This window comes from Rhipicephalus microplus, chromosome 1 (assembly GCF_043290135.1).
Source record: "Rhipicephalus microplus isolate Deutch F79 chromosome 1, USDA_Rmic, whole genome shotgun sequence".
Taxonomy (NCBI): Eukaryota; Metazoa; Arthropoda; class Arachnida; order Ixodida; family Ixodidae; genus Rhipicephalus; species Rhipicephalus microplus.
The window spans coordinates 147,290,869-147,309,854 of NC_134700.1; the positions used below are offsets into that span (position 1 = coordinate 147,290,869).

General features: G+C 45.5%; 1 pseudogene; it reads right to left on the reverse strand.

Annotated features, from left to right (window-relative positions):
• Window positions 1-7,597: 7,597 nt before the first annotated feature.
• On the reverse strand, window positions 7,598-7,663 carry LOC119185679 (U6 spliceosomal RNA; annotated as a pseudogene).
• Between the last annotated feature and the right edge of the window lie 11,323 nt (window positions 7,664-18,986).

Genomic DNA, 18,986 nt, shown 5'->3' on the forward strand with positions numbered 1-18,986 from the left:
TGAGAGATTTCTTCTGTGCGTTGTTGAACAATAAAAAATAGGACTCAATGTACATGCCAATGGCTGCTAATGGGAAATGAGAGACAAGAACATTTGGCTTTTAGTTAACGCGCACGCTGCGATCCCCATTAGCAGCCGTTGGCATCTACATTGAGCACTATCTGACAAGAAAGGGTTGCTACGTTATACTCGCTGGGTCTAACCTGCTTAGTTTTAGAAGTGTTTAGTGAGTGTTGGGCCGCAGTGCCATGAATACAGGGAAGTAGTATATACCATGAACTCGAGGTGGTTAAAGGTGGGAAGTAGACCCGAAGCGCAAGCCGTAAGAAAGTGTGCGTGTGCCACCTCTCGCTTAGTGCTTGGAATGTCTGCTGGATGAGGGTGCTCCTATATGGGGAATATATGATGAAAAGAGGCGTTATGGTGGTACCTGGAGTGTTGAATAGATTAACGAACGGACACACAGACACATGCACGGATGGACGCATGAACGGACGCAGGGGCGGATGCATGGACGAACGCTGAGACGGAAGCACGAACAGATGCACGCACGGACGGGCGGATGGACGCATGAACGGTCACACAGACGGACGCATGGATGGACGCAAGCAAGAACGAATGGGCGGACGAATGCTTCGCCCCACTCTCCGTCATTCACTCGGTGGATATGCTGCCAATTTTTTTAATATTCATTTTTCGTTTCGTTCAGTCACATGCACTTCGATCTATTTTCTGTATAGCGGTCATAGGCTCTGTTTTTTAGGCGAGATAAACTGTACCAAGTGATAGAGAGAGAGAGAGAGAGAGAGAGAAATATTCTTAAAGGAAGAGACAGGGAGGTTAACTTAGACGAACTGGTTTGCTACCCTGTACGGGGATGGGGAAAAGGGTCGGAAAGAGGATAGCTATAAAGAGATATAAAATAAATTAGAAAAAAAAACACATGCGCACACATTCAGGGAGTTCCGATCACAGTCGTTTGGACAGGCCGGTTGAACGCAAGAAGCGCATGAGCGCCTTCACAGCCTTCTTCTGCGACATAGTCCTGTCGGCAGTGCAGGAGTCTTTCTTCCGAAAGAGGCTGGTTGTCCAGTTCATCTAGTGCATTGCAGGGTGACTGTCTCTGCGAGAAGTATTGTGGGCATTCACACAGAATGTGCCAAGTTGTTTCATCACTGCCACAATGGTCACATGCATCAGTGTCAGCCATTCCTATGCAGAACGCGTACGCATTGTTAAATGCGACGCCCAACCATAATCTGCAAAGCATAGTAGCGTCTCGTCGGCGTAATTCCGGAGGAATTCGAGGACTTAGAGTTGGGTCTAAAGTACCTAACCGTGCATAGAAGGAATGTGACTCGTTCCATTGTGATGTGGTGCGCTTGCGAGCAAGCATGCGGAGTTTCCGTGCAGCGTCAGTTCTGGAAAGCGGAATTGATATTTCATCGCTTTCAGTATGGGCAGAACGGGCAGCTCGATCGGCCCGTTCATTGCCAATTCTTCCACAATGACTTGGCAGCCATTGAAAGGCTATTTCATGTCCTTCCTCAATGAATTGGTGGGTCTTTTCTGCAATCTCAAATACCAGCTGTTCATACGGGCCGTGGCGTAAAGGGGATAAAAGGGATCGCAGTGCCGCCTTTGAGTCACTGAAAATTGTCCATTTTTGTGGCTGTTGATCGCTGATAAATTGCAATGCGGCATGAAGAGCTGTCAGCTCTGCTTCTCTTGATGTCGTAAGGTGGGAGGTCCTGAATTTTTTTGCCGTGTCATTGATCGGTATAACAAATGATGCCGTTGAACTTTTCTGTAAAACAGAGCCGTCGGTGTATACGTGTATACAGCTTTGATACGTCTCGTACAACAAGAGCAGAGCAAGTTGTCTAAGAGCAGGTGACGACATATCTGCTTTTTTCTTGATGCCACGTATAGTTAGCCTGATATTAGCCTGAGTCAGGCACCAGGGAGGAGTCAAAGGCCTGGCGGCGGGTGTGAAGCATGTTGGCAAAGAATCGCGGTATGTGGTGACCATTTGGCAAAATGACGAACGTGGTCTGTCTGCTGGTAAAGAGGCTAGGGGGTGGCAGGGTGTCCGAGCAATATGCCTTATATGTGTCCGGAGTGCCTCATTGTCGATATGTGTCGTTATGAGGTGGTCACCGGCGATAGCTATAGTAGCCATTGTTGACGCACTACGAGGCAAGCCTAGGCAAATCCGGAGTGCCTGGGACTGAACACTCTGTAGCGTTCGAAGGCTTGTTTTCCTTGCATTGGTCAATGCCGGTAAACTGTACCGCAGAAAACCGAGAAAAAGTGCTTTGTATAGCTGTAGCATTGCAGTGGGAGACATTCCCCAAGTCTTCCCTGCAAAGAACTTCAATATATTACAGATGCCCATTAACCGTTTCTTCATGTACGAAACGTGATTGCTCCATGATAGATTCCTGTCAATTATGACACCCAAAAACTTGTGCGATCGAACGTATGGTACAGTTTGACCATTGATGCTTATAGTGTACTTATCCATAGGCTTTCGTGTAAAAGCTACGAGGGCGCATTTCTCAGAAGAAATTTCCAAGCCTCAATTTCGGAGGTAGTGTAATGTTTCAGTGGCAGCTTTTTGAATTCTTCCTCGTAACTGCAGGCGTGTTACAGCCGATGCCCAAATGCAGATGTCATCTGCGTACATTGATAGCCTGATCGTGCTTGGCAGATGCTCAGTGAGAGCAATTTACGTAAGATTGAACAGCACAGGGATGAGTACGCCACCCTGGGGGACGCCACGGTGGCTGTAATGTGGAGAGGTTGGACCGTCTTTAGTGCTCACAAAGAAGGATCGAATTGACAAATAACTACAAATCCAGCGATACATCCGACCACCTACTCCTATATTGTATGATGGGCATTGAAGTCGCCAATTATAATGCATGGGTGAGAAGTTGCTGACAGGATACATTGTAGTCTTGTATGGTCGAAACGACTTGATGCATGGGTGAGAAGTTGCTGACAGGATACCTTGTAGTCTTGCATGGGCGAAACGACTTGACAGAGAGAGGTATGCACCCACAACCGTGATGGTAAGTCTCCTTTTCACTGGTATACTTATATATTGATTGTCGTCGTGGGGTGACACCGGATGATGAATGTAGGTGAGGTCGCAGCGAATAAACATCAGAACTTTGTTATTGTCCACAGTTGTTGACGACATGAATGACTCATAACCAGAAAGTCTGATTTCTTCCTGCAAATTTGGCTCGCAGATGACAATGAAGGGGGACTTATTGGTGTACACAAACCGACGGAAATCGGCGATGCATGACCTCAGTCCCCGGGCATTCCATTGAATAATCGCTGCTTTTCGGACCTCTTCTATGAAAGACAGTGGCTGGTGAGCCAATATTTACTCAAGCGCTGCGAGTACTGGACTCAAAGCGTCCAGTAATTGCAATGCACTTCTTGCTGACGGTGTGTGCAAGTTGCTTAACAAGCTGATGGTGTCAATTAATGGTCGCAAAAGAGCTATCACTTGCTGATCTGTGTTCCACAAGTCCTCCATTACAGCAGCTTGCTCTGAAGAAGACGGCTTCTGCTGTGGCTCTTCTGAGCATTGTGTACGCGTAAGTGGAGGCCATTCTTCTGTAGAGACTGGTCTGCCCCTTTGCTCTTTTACAACGTTTGTGTTTGCCATGCTGTAAACTGCAGCTGGCGATCTTTCCTGATGCGTCGACTTATCGCCTGAAGTTGGCGCTCTCCGACGTGAAGACCTTCGACGGCGACGTCGTCTTCGCCGGATTTTCTCGGCAGCTTCTTTGTCGGTGGAGCTGTCTCGTACCATTTGCCTCAGAATAGAAAATTCTTTCTTTATGTGCGGACAATCTTTCGAAGAAGGCTTGTGGGCACCCTGACAGTTAGGACACGTCATTGTGGTAGCGCTACAGTTGTCTTCCGCGTGTGGTTCGGCGCACCGGGGGCACGCTGCGGAGCTCCTGCAAACACCCTTTACATGGCCGATCTTCTGACAATTGAAGCATTGCACGGGTTTAGGAATGAACGGTCGAACTTGTTGACGAAAGTGGCCAACCTTCACGTATGCGGGAAGACAGTCACCTTTGAACGTTACTCTCACACATCGTGTGTTTCCAAGCCGTCCAACGCTGAAATTGACGTTGTCTTGACTCGCCGGTTTAATAAGTATTGGAATGTCTGCGTTTGGGATTTCGGTGTTAATGTCGTAAATGACTCCTGATGTGGTCGCACCATCGGCTGGTATGATGGACCTAACTGCAATGTTTCCCAGTTGCGTTACTTCTTGCAGCGTGCTCAGCGCACTCGGGTGCCGCACATCGACAGCCAGGATGTTTCTTCTTGTATTTAGCCATAGCTCTTTAATCTCGCTCGGCACAGTGTTCTCAAAATAGAGCTAAAGCGCTTGCCTGTTCAGAACACGCAGACTTTCGGTAGCGTTCTTTGGCAAAAACAGGATGAAATGGGGCCATCGCTGGGGCGCCGTTTTCACGGTGGCTGTACTTGACACCGGCGATAGATGGATGATCCGTCGCTTGGCCTTGCGGTGCAGGACAGGTTGAAAGCCGTCGTCTGAGGATTCGTCGCAAGATGCGGAGTACAGCTCAGTGTCATCGCTCTCACTGGATGTGTTTCCTCGCTTCCTCGAGGTAGTGGCCACGGTCGAACCGGAGTCAGACATTGCTTCGTGAGGTTGTACATCCATTACCGCAACCTACGGGGCAATACACCCCACAACTGCAGCGAAAAGTCCAGAAAAGCACTGAAACGAGCGAGATGTGTTCTACAGAGAATCACTTCTTCCTTCTTCCAAAAAAAAAGGCTCAAAAAGTATATGCATGCACATATGGCTGCAGCCCCATTCCCCTGTACCAAGTGATAATATTTGAAGTCATATATGTGCTGCCTTTTCAATAGGCTTGGCTCCGCCATGATGGTTCAGTGCTTAAGGCACTTGGCTGCTGACCCGCAGGTCGTGGGATCGAATCTCGGCTGCGGCAGCTGCATTTCCAATAGAGGCGGAAATGTTGTTGGCCCGTGTGCTAAGATTTGGGTGCACAATGAAGAACCCCAGGTGGTCGATATTTCCGGAGCCCTTCACTACGGCGTCTCTGATAATCATATGGTGGTTTTGGGGCGTTAAACCCCACATATCAATCAATCACTCTTCAATATACTTGCAGTTGGGAGTGTGTGCCTGCGTTTTCATTATCTTTTGTAGTTCCTGTTCCGTACGGCACCCAACATTTTACATTCACAATTACACATCTAGCATCATTTCTACTCCCATATACAGTTGCAGATTGCAGTACCTAGGCAGCCGTCGTCAAGCATTAAGCTAAAATTGCAAAATGCACCACCATCAACCATGCTGTCGTATGATTCGAATGAAGACGCCAATTTGGCGAGTGTCCAACGTATGATGAACGTTTAATGCGCGAATACTTACGGCTACAAGCAGGTCAGTTACTCAAGATTAACAAAAAAGCTTGCTTGCTGTAACACTGCAAGCCTCAGTTACTTATCTGGATACATAAAGGCGAGCTGAGGGTATCATTCTTTTTTCACTGTTTGTCTCTGTTTTATTTACGTCCACTTCCTTGTTTCGCTTTGAACGTCCTTTATGCGAAGCGGACAATGCTCCGCCGACCATAAAGAACACGCGAAGAATTGTGTTAGCACCACCGAGCAAATGGAAGCAGCTTCACGGCACAGTCATTGCAAAGCCGTGCTGAACCAGAACCTCCACGTACCTCACTATTCCGCTTCCACTAAAACGGCGTGAAGGCGTTCGAGGTTTATTTGTCGTCATTCGAGTGTTTTAAATGCGAGTTGAAGAGAACGAATCCAGAAGTAACACAGGAGGCCTACATTTCACAATCTGCATGTTTCAAGATTTGAGTTGCTTTTTTCTGCGTTTTTTTTTCTGCGTTTATTCTACAAAAGATATCTCTTCCTTCCGTACGATCATTTTTATGTTCCCGGTTTATGAGAATCTCTCTCTCTCTCTCTCAATCTCTCTATAACACCCAAACACAAGTTCTCCCCCTCTTTCTGTTTTCTATTATTGTGCCCTATTTTCTGGCTTGTTTTTGTACTACATACCACTGCGGTTGGTTTGTTCGAGGTGCCCTGCTGGGCACATTTGTGTCCGCTCTAATTCACCCAACGGCCATCGTGCTGCGCTCAGCAAGCGCCACGCTAGCGAGCCGGTGAGTAATGGCCCTGTTCCTGGCGGCAATGAGGTGATTCATTTTTCGTGTGATGCACTGCGGTTCCTTGTCTCAGCATGCTAGCTGAGTGGAGTGTAGGATGGAAGCTTCACAATATGAGCACCAAAGCGAAAAGTCCACTTTCTTTGGGATTATGGGAAACAGAATGAAGGTTTATACAGCGTAACTGTAGAATATGAAAAAAAAGTCGGAGCTAGTGAATACAGAAGTGAGACCAAGACAAGACTGAAAAGTGTGAAAAAAACCGTGAGGGCTAGAATTCATACGAATGCGAACTAAGAGCACATGCTTCGGGCGAGCAAAATTGTTGGGGTGACCGATTATGCCTCATTGCTTACGTGGACACTTTCGGTGCACGCTAATAAAAAACGGGAGCTTGTCTCTTCGAAAAGAAAGGGACAATCTGTATACTGTCTAATGTGCCACAATAATTTATTTTCTCTCACTCACTTCATGATACGCATGACTATTTGCATTCTTGCCATATAGAAGGCACTTTTAGCGTGTCTATCTACATATCTATACATTTATCTCTTTTTATCTATAGTTGCTTACATCTGCGTGCGCTTCTGATCACCCCCTTAACGAGGGGCAAACGAAAATTAGTAGGGGAGGGTACGAGGCTATAACTTTATCGAATATTACTATATTTACTGGCGATGACAACGAGTAATGTGGATATGTCGTCCCATTCATCATTAAACCCATCTCGCCATGCAGACCCGCGTCGCACATATCCGTGTACAACTGGCGGGTATGCACCAAGCGTATGCGGGTATGTTCCACAACTGATTAGCAATTTATACGTACCCTGGAATGCCGTGAACACATATCGGTAATTTTAATGCAAAGCGTTAACAAAAATCTAGCATCGGCCACGTGGACTTGTCAAATGCAAATAATAAATGCCAGAGTTACATCAATAACCAAACCCCATCCTTCTGCCACAGAAACGCGTCAGGTCTCGGAACTGCCTTTCGAATAGACCATAATGCTTGTGATAACGCCATTTGTGGTTAAGACGCAGACATACATACATACATACATACATACATACATACATACATACATACATACATACATACATACATACATACATACATACATGCATGCATGCATGCATGCATGCATTCATACATACATACATACATACATACATACATACATACATACATACATTTATACATACATACATACATACATACATACATACATACATACATACATACATACCTACATACATACATACATACATACATACATACATACATACATACATACATACATACATACGTACGTACATACATACATGCATACATACAGACAGAGAGACAGATAGATAGCACAGGGGCCATGCTAATCTTCTCTGTATCGTTCCAATTTTAGTATATGTACTTTGAAAGTACCAGATAGATAGCGCAACTTTTTTTCTCAACTGTTCTCAACTATTCAAATCAAACTTATAAGACACGTAGCTGAATCGACTTGCCTCATCAGTAAATTGACACTATGGTGCATGAGACCCTAACTTTTCTGAACTTGCTGAGTTGCTCTACCTTGCCTCATAGTGTCCCCAGAAAAAATCATCGATTCATTTCTATTTATTTTTAATTTAGACATGCAGCAGGTCCTCCTAGGACCCATGGAAGAGCAAATACAAGTAATACAGACAGGCGATAATAAATATTGCATTCTATAGCTTTGCATCACTAGGAAAATAAAAAAGTATGCGTCAATGTAAAGAGAGTTATGACAGTTTGATACATGTTACAATTTTTGTTAAAGAACAGCTTTGCAGTTAAATAAAACTATTTTATATACAAGTCTCTTATATCAAGACAATTACTTCTGGTGTATTATGAATCCAGCGAGGCGACTATAGGTGGTTGCAAGGTCATCTGTAGATGGTTGCAAGGTCATTCAATATGCTCTTTCTAATGCAAACGCACCATACTTGAGGCTGTCATTCATTTGGAGATTTAGAACATGTAACTCATAGCAATCTCTTCTATTGCGTAGAGTCATGCATGCTTGAAGGCTGCGTGCTCCATTATAGGTTGGTTCTGCATGAGCATGCCCTATTCCATATTGCCGCCATGACCTCCTCTCCCACCCGCCAAAAAAATGTGAGCGGTTGAACTTACCAGCGACAAGTTAGGCAAAGGAAACCGAGCTACGACGAAAAATCTGAGCTTGCGGTGAAGATTTTTATGGGGCACATTACTATGACGTAAGTAATGTGTATGTATATGGGCTCTGTTTCCTCACAGAATACTACCCCATTATATTTCAAATACCTTACGTTTACACAGGGCAATATCGCTTGAAGCTTTGAATAACAGACGCAACATTGCTACCTAAGTCTATGGGGCCTCTCAGAGAGTATCAAATATTGTCTACAGTTATTTCGTAATAAACTCGAGAGCGAGAGAGCAAAAAGGAAAGAAAACACTGCTCTCCTTAAAGCCAAGCCTTGCTGTGTATAAACTTGCACGCTAACTAAGGTTTTCGACAAATGCAGACTTCGAGGCTTAAAACCAAGGCCGTCAGAGGCGGGATGTTTTCATGGAGTAGGTGTACAAACGGGAAAGCCATGAATGAGAAAGGAAGGAGGTCGTTGGTTGGAACAAATTGAAGGCGGAGGATGCCAGTGGGATTGAATAAGTGCTCTGTAGCTCATTTTGAGACAATATGGCTTAGAACGGCTGAACGTTGACGCAGTCTGGAAGATAGTATTCGAGAGAAGGCAAAGTAAGCAGTGAAAACATGAACAAATGAAAAAAGTGACAACAGATTTTATTATTCTTGCAGCTTTCTTTGCATGCTGTCGTTTTTTCTACGAAGAAAACAACAGCAGCTGAAATGCGAAAATATCCTGCTGAATACCAATGACGAGGAGCGTAGGCAGACTTTTTGGGGGGAGGGCAGCTTTTCGAGTTTTTGTGGGGGCCGGACAAGGAGATGTGGTCGGGACCATTTTTCGGTTTATATGTCAGGGCGAAAAAAAATATTGGCGGTGGCATGAGGCCGATGTGCTACGCCAGTGCTCACGCCAAACTGAATTAGAAGACGTGTGATACCAGCTATTGTAGCATTTTGTGAGATATCCCGGTACCAACCACCTAACTCGTCTTATTGTCCATTGCATGAATTAAACATTATGCTAGGATAGTAGGCTCTGGTTTAATATGTCGGCGGCCATTTCATCACCAAACTCTTACGTAGTCACTATGTTGCAGGTGGAGAACTACACGTTCAGTCGGCTAACCTGCTTTCACCACCGTGTGGACAGAATAACTAGATTAAATTAAGCTATCCAGGTGCTGCAACTCTGTGAGTAAGTAATCAGGCATTTCCCAAATGCGTGAAACCGTGATGCTACCACGGAGGTCCTAAAAATATCTAAATCTGGAAAAACTTTCGCTTAGAAGGTCTTTAGCTCTGGGTGAAAGACGGAGTGTAGAAGAAAGACAGAACAACCCAACATTGATATGTGCGCCTCGTTATGCGGTGTCTACCATGCCTAAATAATTGTTAGCGATATTGCAGTCTCGTAGCCACTGAGGTAGAACACTGTGTTCTGGTAAAGAGCTTGGCAGAGTCTGCATAAGGCGTAATTAAGGAGCCTGCCATTAAGGTTATGGTGAATGCAAATCTAAGCGTCGAGCAGCTTTCGCAACTGGCTGCCCATTACACTTGATCGCTTTGCTACACATTACGCAACTCACCATAACTAATCTGCATTGATGATTACTGTTCACGATGGTCCACAAGGTTAACATAGGACATTATAAAACTGGCATATGTTGTGGAGGGCACAGGCTAAAACAGAGATGAATTGAACGACCGCCAATATTAATCAAATGTTCTTAACCTTCAGACGTGAATGATGCCCTGTCAAATGATATGTTCATAGACCAGTCACTAATGGACAATTATGCGAACAAAAGCAAAAATATTCATGGCTAATTTCTTCATCTGTGAGGCCTAAATTAGGTCCAAGCAAGAAGGAATAAAAAGCAGATAGATAGATAGATAGATAGATATATAGATAGATAAATAGATAGATAGATAGATAGATAGACAGATAGATAGATAGATAGACACATAGATAGATAGATAGATAGATAGATAGATAGATAGATAGATAGATAGATAGTCACTCAATGTGAATATAGTGCGCAAAGAAATGCTTCGCAATTAAGATTCTTCAATTGTTCAGCGGCTCACATGCATCTAGCGTTAGGATTGATGGTTTGGGCAAAAAAATTAAGGGTTCGCAATAGTGATAAAGATCAAGACGTATTTTAAATATTGTGGCTCATTGAGCGAAGATTGAGCTCGTACGTATAGGAGAAGCTAATTATTGACACAGGCTGAAATAGTGTCACTTAAGGTTGCTGGAAACATTGCGAGAGACAGAAAGCCCCACTTTAGCTACGACTGTGAACATCAGCGTGCTGTAGGTAGTGTGAAGTCTTGTATTAAACTCTGTTACAGAACTTCTTTTCAGCCCTGTGGAGGCAACAGGCCCTCAGCCAATAGCAAGTGTGCCTAGCCCCTCCACATGTATTTATTCGCGCCGTGTCATCTGCTCACCATATTCACGGCGTCTTCTCACCGAATTGTAGTTTTAATGGCAAGTTTATTACCTTTAAAATGCAGTAATGTTAATTAAACAAGCAACTACACCGGTGAATTGAAGAAACTTGAATTTGTTCCTCTGCTGAAGATCCATCGGTAGAATCTCATGGCAGCGGAAAACTTCAATTTGTGGATGTTTTTTCTCCGACGCTGTTCGTGGATATCATATGTCTGTTTCTCTGTTGACGCGTTCTTTTGCGTCGCTCATTGAAGTGCTTCTTTTCTTTCTTTTTGTTTCCGACGAAAGAAGAACCGACGTGCACGGAATGCTGTGCAAGGTTGCATGTCTAATACTTTTAGATGCAGCGTTCTTGGTCTGACGACGCTGTCAGAACAATGTTTCGGCGCGTTAGGCTTAGCAGGTGCGGCTAAGCAAGGAGCATATCTCACTGATATCGACAAAACGTACCTGACGCTTTATTTCTACAGTGAGATTAAACAAGTAGATGCCCGATTTCACCATTTGTTTACTGCTGTCAGTCCAGTGGGCGTGTAGCAAGAGCAAATCTGGGGTGCAACTCAGGGCACTGTCTCATTCCGCCATATTGTCGAATTACGTAGTGGCGGCATTTCAAGCGAATGAGAGACGTATTAGCAGCTCGCTCGGCCACTTGACATCGATCAATGGCGGAAGCTGACAACATGGCGGGATTCAAGAATGTCCAGAATAGCACCCCCGGATCAAAGCGGGTGGTCACTTCTGCATGGGCGCTGTCATGTTGATTCGTAAACACAGCTATCGATGGTAACCGACACAAATAAATAAATGCGTACGAAATAAAAGCGGACAAAAATTAACATACCATGTATCGATGTGGCGTAAAATCCACCAAAGAAACGCCAATTCAAGCCAATCATTTCAATTTTATTGCACTTTTGTGTGGGACTACGTTTCGCTGCGCAAGCATGTGGCTTTGTTACACTCCGTAGCTATGGTAGTGCTGAACGAGAGTGGTGAAACAAAGTATAGATAACAATTTCAAGCACCATCTGTGGTGATTGCAGCCGCTTAGGACAAGGCTTCAGTACCATGCGCAAAACCTGATGGTAGTACTGTTACAGTCCAGTATCGTTTTTTCTTTTCAAGTCAGTCGTTCGCTCTTCCCCTGTCAAGGAAAGTTATCCATCAGGCTCCTAGCAAACGCTTGCGAGCGGAGTTCGTCGCCATAATCTACGGCCTTCTCCGCTGTTGCGCGCATCTAACTCTCACTGACATCACCTCTTAACTTTCAGTGTGGTAAGCAGTGATTTTTTTATGACAAGAATGAACAACCGCATCACCAACAGAGTGCCCTTTTTGTCTCACAGCATATTGTTCTTCTGCAGATATTGCAGGCACTGCTCTCACTTTGGCTGGAGCGACAATGGCACGCTTGACTGAAACTCGGTGAAAAGCGGCTGCTTCTGTGCCATCAGGCAGGTAAAAGCAAAAAAAAAAAGGTCGCCAGGGAATCATGTGCTCATAGAATCACAACAAATAGTAACAATGTCTGCTTAGACAAGAATCACAAGCGAATACGTACCAAACATCAAGTGCACCTTCACTATTCTTGAATTTCGTCAAGCTTGCTTAGTACGTGGCAGTATATATATATTTATATATATATAAATATATATATATATATATATATATATATATATATATATATATATATATATATATATATATATATGTATATATATATACACATATATATATATTGACACAAGGTGACTTCAAATTACGCACGCTAGCAAATACTTGTGCCTTCTAGATGATTTGCGACGCACGAGCCTGTGGGACCCAGCTGCGCGCGAACCGTGTTGGGGAAAAAGACGAACGTAGAAGAAGAGGCAGAAGGGAATCCTCGAGACAATCTAGCTGTGCTATTATTCTCGGGCACAAGTTCGCCCAGCGTACGTTAGCGTATTACAAGAGTTTATTGAAGAGTGCGTTACAAATCTGGTGAAGGTGCTGGCTATGATGCCAAGCCCCTCTCGAGTGACGGAGCACAGTCCAGAACCACAGCGATTTCGACCCAACGAGCTGACGCCTGTTCATCAGCGCTGCAGTCGACGCCTACGTGGTGAGGGTCCTGAATTTTCACCTTTATCGACTTCGCTTGGAACATCAACGGCTGTGAACGGGTACGCAACTGACATGACAGCTCAGGTCACTCCAGCCAACATTGTAGTAAACCAGCCAATGCTACCAAAGCCTTTCCACGGCGAAAGCCACGAGGACGCAGAGGACTGGCTTGAGCACTTTGAACGCGTCGCAAAGGCTAACGGATATGGGAAAGAACGCAAACTTGGAAGTGTTTACTTCGCACTGGAAGATAGCGCACGAACGTGGTATGAAAACCACGAAGCCACCTTCCGGTCATGGAATGATTTTCGACGGGAGCTGCTCGCTGCTTTCCCGAACACAGACCGCAAAGAGAGAGCTTAAGCTGCGCTCCAGACAAGAAATCAGCGCAATAACGCAACTGTCGCCATGTATGTGGAAGACATGTCTCGCTTATTCCACCGAGCGGATTCAAATATGAGCGAAGACAGGAAGCTGCGCCATCTGATGCGAGGCGTGAAGCAAGAACTCTTTGCCGGACTAATTCGAAGCCCGCCGCGCACCGTCGCCGAGTTTCGTTCCGGGGCTACTACAATGGAAAGGACGCTACAACAGCGAGCAAGGTTATACAACCGGGATGCGATCGTCACTTCCTTGAACATGTTGCCACCAGTCTTCGGTAACGACATGGAAGCACTACGCGAGCTGGTGCGGTCTGTTGTGCGAGAAGAGCTGCAGAGGCAGCGTCTTGACCAGAACACTCCAATGCTTTCTTCTCTGGCCGATGTGATCCGTGAGGAGGTCAGGCAGGTGGTACGCGAACCTTCGAGCAACGCACAGCCAGGGCTGCCACTACAACAGAACACGAGAATGACGTATGCTGATGTGCTACTACGAGGACCTCCAGGACGTGCTGATGTCGCGGCGGCTACACCTATGCAGTACCCTATGCCGCCGAGCACCCTGCAGCCAACGCCAGAGAGGAGACTAAGGAAGAGCGATGTCTGGCGCACCCCCCAACAGGATACCGCTGTGTTACCACTGTGGGGAGACTGGTCATCTCTACCGAACGTGCCACTACCCCCCGGCAGGACTACGTGGTTTTCCTGTTAATGCACCTCGACCACGAAATGGTGAACGTCCCTTCGAAATTGAAGAATACCGGTCAGGTCGTCAAACCTCAAGTGGCTTTCAACGACACCGACCTCGGGCAACGACAACGGGGAGGTATAGATCGCCTAGCCCCCGTCCTTCAGCAAGCTCCCCAAGGTCTCGTTCCCCAAGCCCACGTCGGCAAAACTAGAGTCAGCGACCTGTGGAGGCAAGGCCGCTGTCGACGCTAATGCAGAAAAACCTTCAGTGCTGACTATCAACGACGACCGATTCAGAAACCGGTGCTTCGATAGTGACATTACTTCCGATTTACGTGTGTTCGTTGACGGCTATGAAGTCATCGGACTGGTAGATACTGGCGCAGATTATTCAGTGATGAGTAGCGGACTTTCTAAAATACTAAAGAAAGTGCTGACTCCTTGGAAGGGACCACAAGTTCGCACAGAAGGAGGGCACCTCATCGACCCTACTGGAATATGCACAGCAAGAATCGGAATACGGGATTTCACGTACGTCGCCAGTTTTATTGTGCTGCCGGAATGCTCAAGAGACTTGATTATCGGCATGGATTTCTTACGAGCTAATGGCGCTGTAATTAACTTGCGAGAATCTTCCGTCTCATTCTCGACTAGGCACGCAATTGCTACCTTTGAAACGGAAGAAAACGTATATGACCTTTGTATTGCAGATGATCGCGTCATGGTGCCGCCAAGATCGAGCATATCTGTCGCAGTAAACAAAAAAGCATTCAGTGAATTCGAAGGATTTGCTGACAACAACACAGCCTTACTACTCCAAAAAGGGATCTGCATGGCACGAGGCCTTATCAAGTTACGTGACGGATGTGCAAACGTTCTACTCACAAACTTTGGAAATGAGGTGCAGCATGTTGCAAAAGGAACCGTCATCGCCAGTCTGAATGATTTCGTCCAGGTTACGGAGCTGCGATCTTTTGAAACCAATGATTCTGATTTCGAAGACGCGGAGTCGGTGCTTGCAGCCATCGACATCGAGCCAGGCCTACTACCGAGCGAAAAAGAGCAAATAGAGTGTCTTTTAAGGGAATTCGCCGAATGTTTCTCGTTGTCATCTAAAGTTCGACGCACTCCTGTCGCCAAACATCGCATCATTGTCGACGAGTCAGTGAGGCCAATACACCAGCACCCCTACCGAGTGTCACCAAGAGAAAGAGAAGCTATTGGTAATCAGGTTAAAGAAATGCTCAAAGACGATGTAGTCCAGCGTTCATCAAGTCCATGGGCGTCACCTGTTGTTCTTGTGAAGAAAAAAGACTAAACCTTACGTTTCTGTGTTGATTATCGGAAGCTGAATGCCGTCACCAAACGGGATGTTTATCCTCTGCCAAGAATTGATGACACTCTGGATAGGCTGCGAAATGCCAGGTATTTTTCCTCATTGGATCTTAAAAGTGGGTATTGGCAGATAGAAGTTTACGAAAGAGATCGCGAAAAGACAGCGTTTGTGACACCTGACCGTTTATACGAGTTCAAGGTACTCCCTTTTGGCCTTTGTTCAGCACCCGCCACATTCCAACGGATGATGGACTCAGTGCTCTGTGGTCTTAAATGGCAGTCATGTCTGGTTTATCTCGACGGTGTTGTAGTTTTCTCTGCTACCTTTGAGCAACATTTGGAAAGGCTCCGGGCTGTGCTCACTGCGATCAAATCAGCGGACTTGACGATAAAACCGCAGAAATGTCATTTCGGCTTCCGTGAGCTCCTTTTTCTCGGACATGTCATCAGTGCAGAAGGCGTCCGCCCAGACCCTGCAAAAACTGAGGCCGTAGCAAGATTTCCGAAGCCAACAGACAAAAAGGCTGTTAGGCGATTTTTAGGTCTCTGCGCCTATTATCGATGGTTCGTTAAAAATTTTTCACGAATTGCTGAACCACTGACACGGCTGACAAAAGAGGAAATGCCTTTCGTATGGCTTGCCGAACAAGAGGATGCCTTCAATGAACTACGAAAGTGCCTTCAAAGCCATCCTGTTCTGGTGCATTTTGACGAGGAAGCGGAAACCGATATCCACACAGATGCAAGCAATTTAGGTCTTGGGGCCGTGCTCATCCAATGGCAAAACGGACAAGAACGAGTCATTGCGTATGGCAGTCGCACTCTTTCGAAAGCTGAGGTGAACTACTCAGCGACCGAGAAAGAATGCCTTGCCGTGGTATGGGCTATCAGCAAGTTTTGACCATATTTATATGGTAGGCCTTTTCGGGCTATAAGCGACCGTCATTCGCTATGCTGGCTGGCTAATCTCAAGGACCCATGTGGACGACTTGCACGATGGAGCTTGCGATTACAGGAGTATGATATCACGCTTGTGTACAAGTCAGGTCGCAAGCACAGTGATGCAGACTGCTTGTCACGTGCTCCGATTCCACCTGCTGCTTCTGCTTCCACCGAGGATGGTGAAGATTTTATTTCCTTGGGAGCTGTGACACCATCAGAGATGGCACTTCAGCAGCGATCCGACCCTGAGATACTCCTCTTGATCAAGTACCTACAAGGACAGTCTGTCGATGTTCCACGACCTTTTGTCCGCGGCTTGTCAGCGTTTGTCCTACGAAACAACACCCTGTATAAAAGGAACTTTGACAACAATACAGCGACATTACTGCTTGTCGTCCCTTCACCTCTGCGACCAGAGATTTTGGAGGCTTGCCACGACGATCCATTAGCTGGACACTTAGGAGTAAGCAGAACGTTAGCACGTATCCGCACTAAATATTACTGGCCGAAGTTGCTTAGCTCTGTACGACACTATGTCAGAACCTGCCGGGACTGCCAAAGACGTAAGACGCCACCGCTAAAACCAGCAGGTCTCCTTCAACCGATAGAACCACCAGAAACCCCATTCACACAAGTGGGAATGGACTTACTGGGCCCATTTTCTACGTCGTCATCGGGAAAACGGTGGATAATAGTTGCCAGCGACTATTTAACCAGATATGCCGAGACAGCTACTCTTGTTAAAGGATTAGCCGCTGAAGTAGCCGAATTCTTCGTCTCCAACATAGTACTGCGGCACGGAGCTCCAAAAGCGTTGATCACGGACTGAGGGACTGCATTTACGGCCGACCTGATGAAATGTATCATGAAATTGACGCACACCAGTCATAGAAAAACGACGGCATATCATCCTCAAGCAAATGGTCTGACGGAACGACTGAACAGAACGCTGGCTTATATGATGTCAATATAGGTTGATATAGAACACCGTACTTGGGATAAAATATTACCCTATGCAACATTCGCCTATAACACTGCAATGCAAGAGACAACACGGATGACGCCATTCCAACTTGTTTTTGGCCGGACGGTAACGACACCTTTAGATGCAATGTTACCTATTGACGAGATGCCCGAGAATTACTATGACGTTCACGACTACATACAAAGAGCAGAAAAAGCCAGACAGCTGGCACGATATCGCGTTCTCCAACAGCAGAAAACCGACACGCATCGATACAATCTGCGAAGAAGAGACGTCCAGTACGCACCAGGAGACAGAGTATGGGTGTGGATTCCTGTACGAGTACGTGGCCTGTCAGAAAAACTGCTTCGCCGCTATTTCAGTCCGTACAGAGTGCTCCGTCGCGTCGGCTCGCTCAACTACGAAGTTATGCCAGAGGGACAGGATATTCAATCCCGACGGCGGCATCACACGGAAACTGTGCATGTCGTCAGGATGAAACCATATCACGACAGGCAATGAAACGCTGAAGATACAACGTTCTTTGACGTTAACGACATCCCCAACGAGGGTTTGTGAATGACTGCAATGCGACCAGTTTGACACAAGCATCGGGACGATGCACTCTGGAAAGGGGGGCAATGACAAAAGGTGACTTCAAATTACGCACGCTAGCAAATACTTGTGCCTTCTAGATGATTTGAGACGCACGAGCCTGTGGGACCCAGCTGCGCGCAAACCGTGTTGGGGAAAAAGACGAACGTAGAAGAGGCAGAACGGAATCCTCGAGACAATCTAGCTGTGCTATTATTCTCGGGCACAAGTTCGCCCAGCGTACGTTAGCGTATTAAAAGAGTTTATTGAAGAGTGCGTTACAATATATATATATATATATATATATATATATATATATATATATATATATATATATATATATATATATAACGCGTTCGATGCTCTAACCACTTCCTGCCCACGGTTGGTTATTTTTTCATCCACTTTTCTTTCTTCTTATTTACATTCCATTGGTTCTAATAACTTCCCCTGTACATTCCTTGGCATTACTGTCTGTTAGATCTCATTAATTATTGTGTTAAAACACGGAAAAACGAGCCCTTAGGTATACACCTCTTTCCCATATATATATATATATATAGATATATATATATCTATATATATATATATATATATATATATATATATATATATTGTAATCAATTTATCCTTCCCTTAAAAGCTGGAATAAAATTTTCTTTATTCACATAATCTGCTCTTTCCCATATGACTGGTTCACGAATTCACGAAAGGCTCCCTCAGTGAAACTTTACCCGGAAGCGCCTTCTCTGAAGTAGATATTTTTCGCATTGCTTGAACTGATAATAATAACTAATAAATCGTGTAAACTTTTAAAACCAAAGAAATTTTTAGATATAATAAAAGCCTTCTTCGAAAATTCGCCCGTATCTGCATGTTAATGAGGGGATGTCGTCAAAAGGCAATGCGTGTGGAGAGAGTGAACTGAACATTCATTGAATTTTCTGCCCAAGAAAATCGGTAAATGGTATTCTGGACACGCTGCGTTAGAGTGCTTTGAGCATGCAGCGGAGGGGAACAAACGCATCAAGCATGTCACACGTGAGACATGAGCGCCACCGGGAAGTTTTTCGAAAAACGATGCACGTGGCTCTGAGACTGGTGTGCGCGCC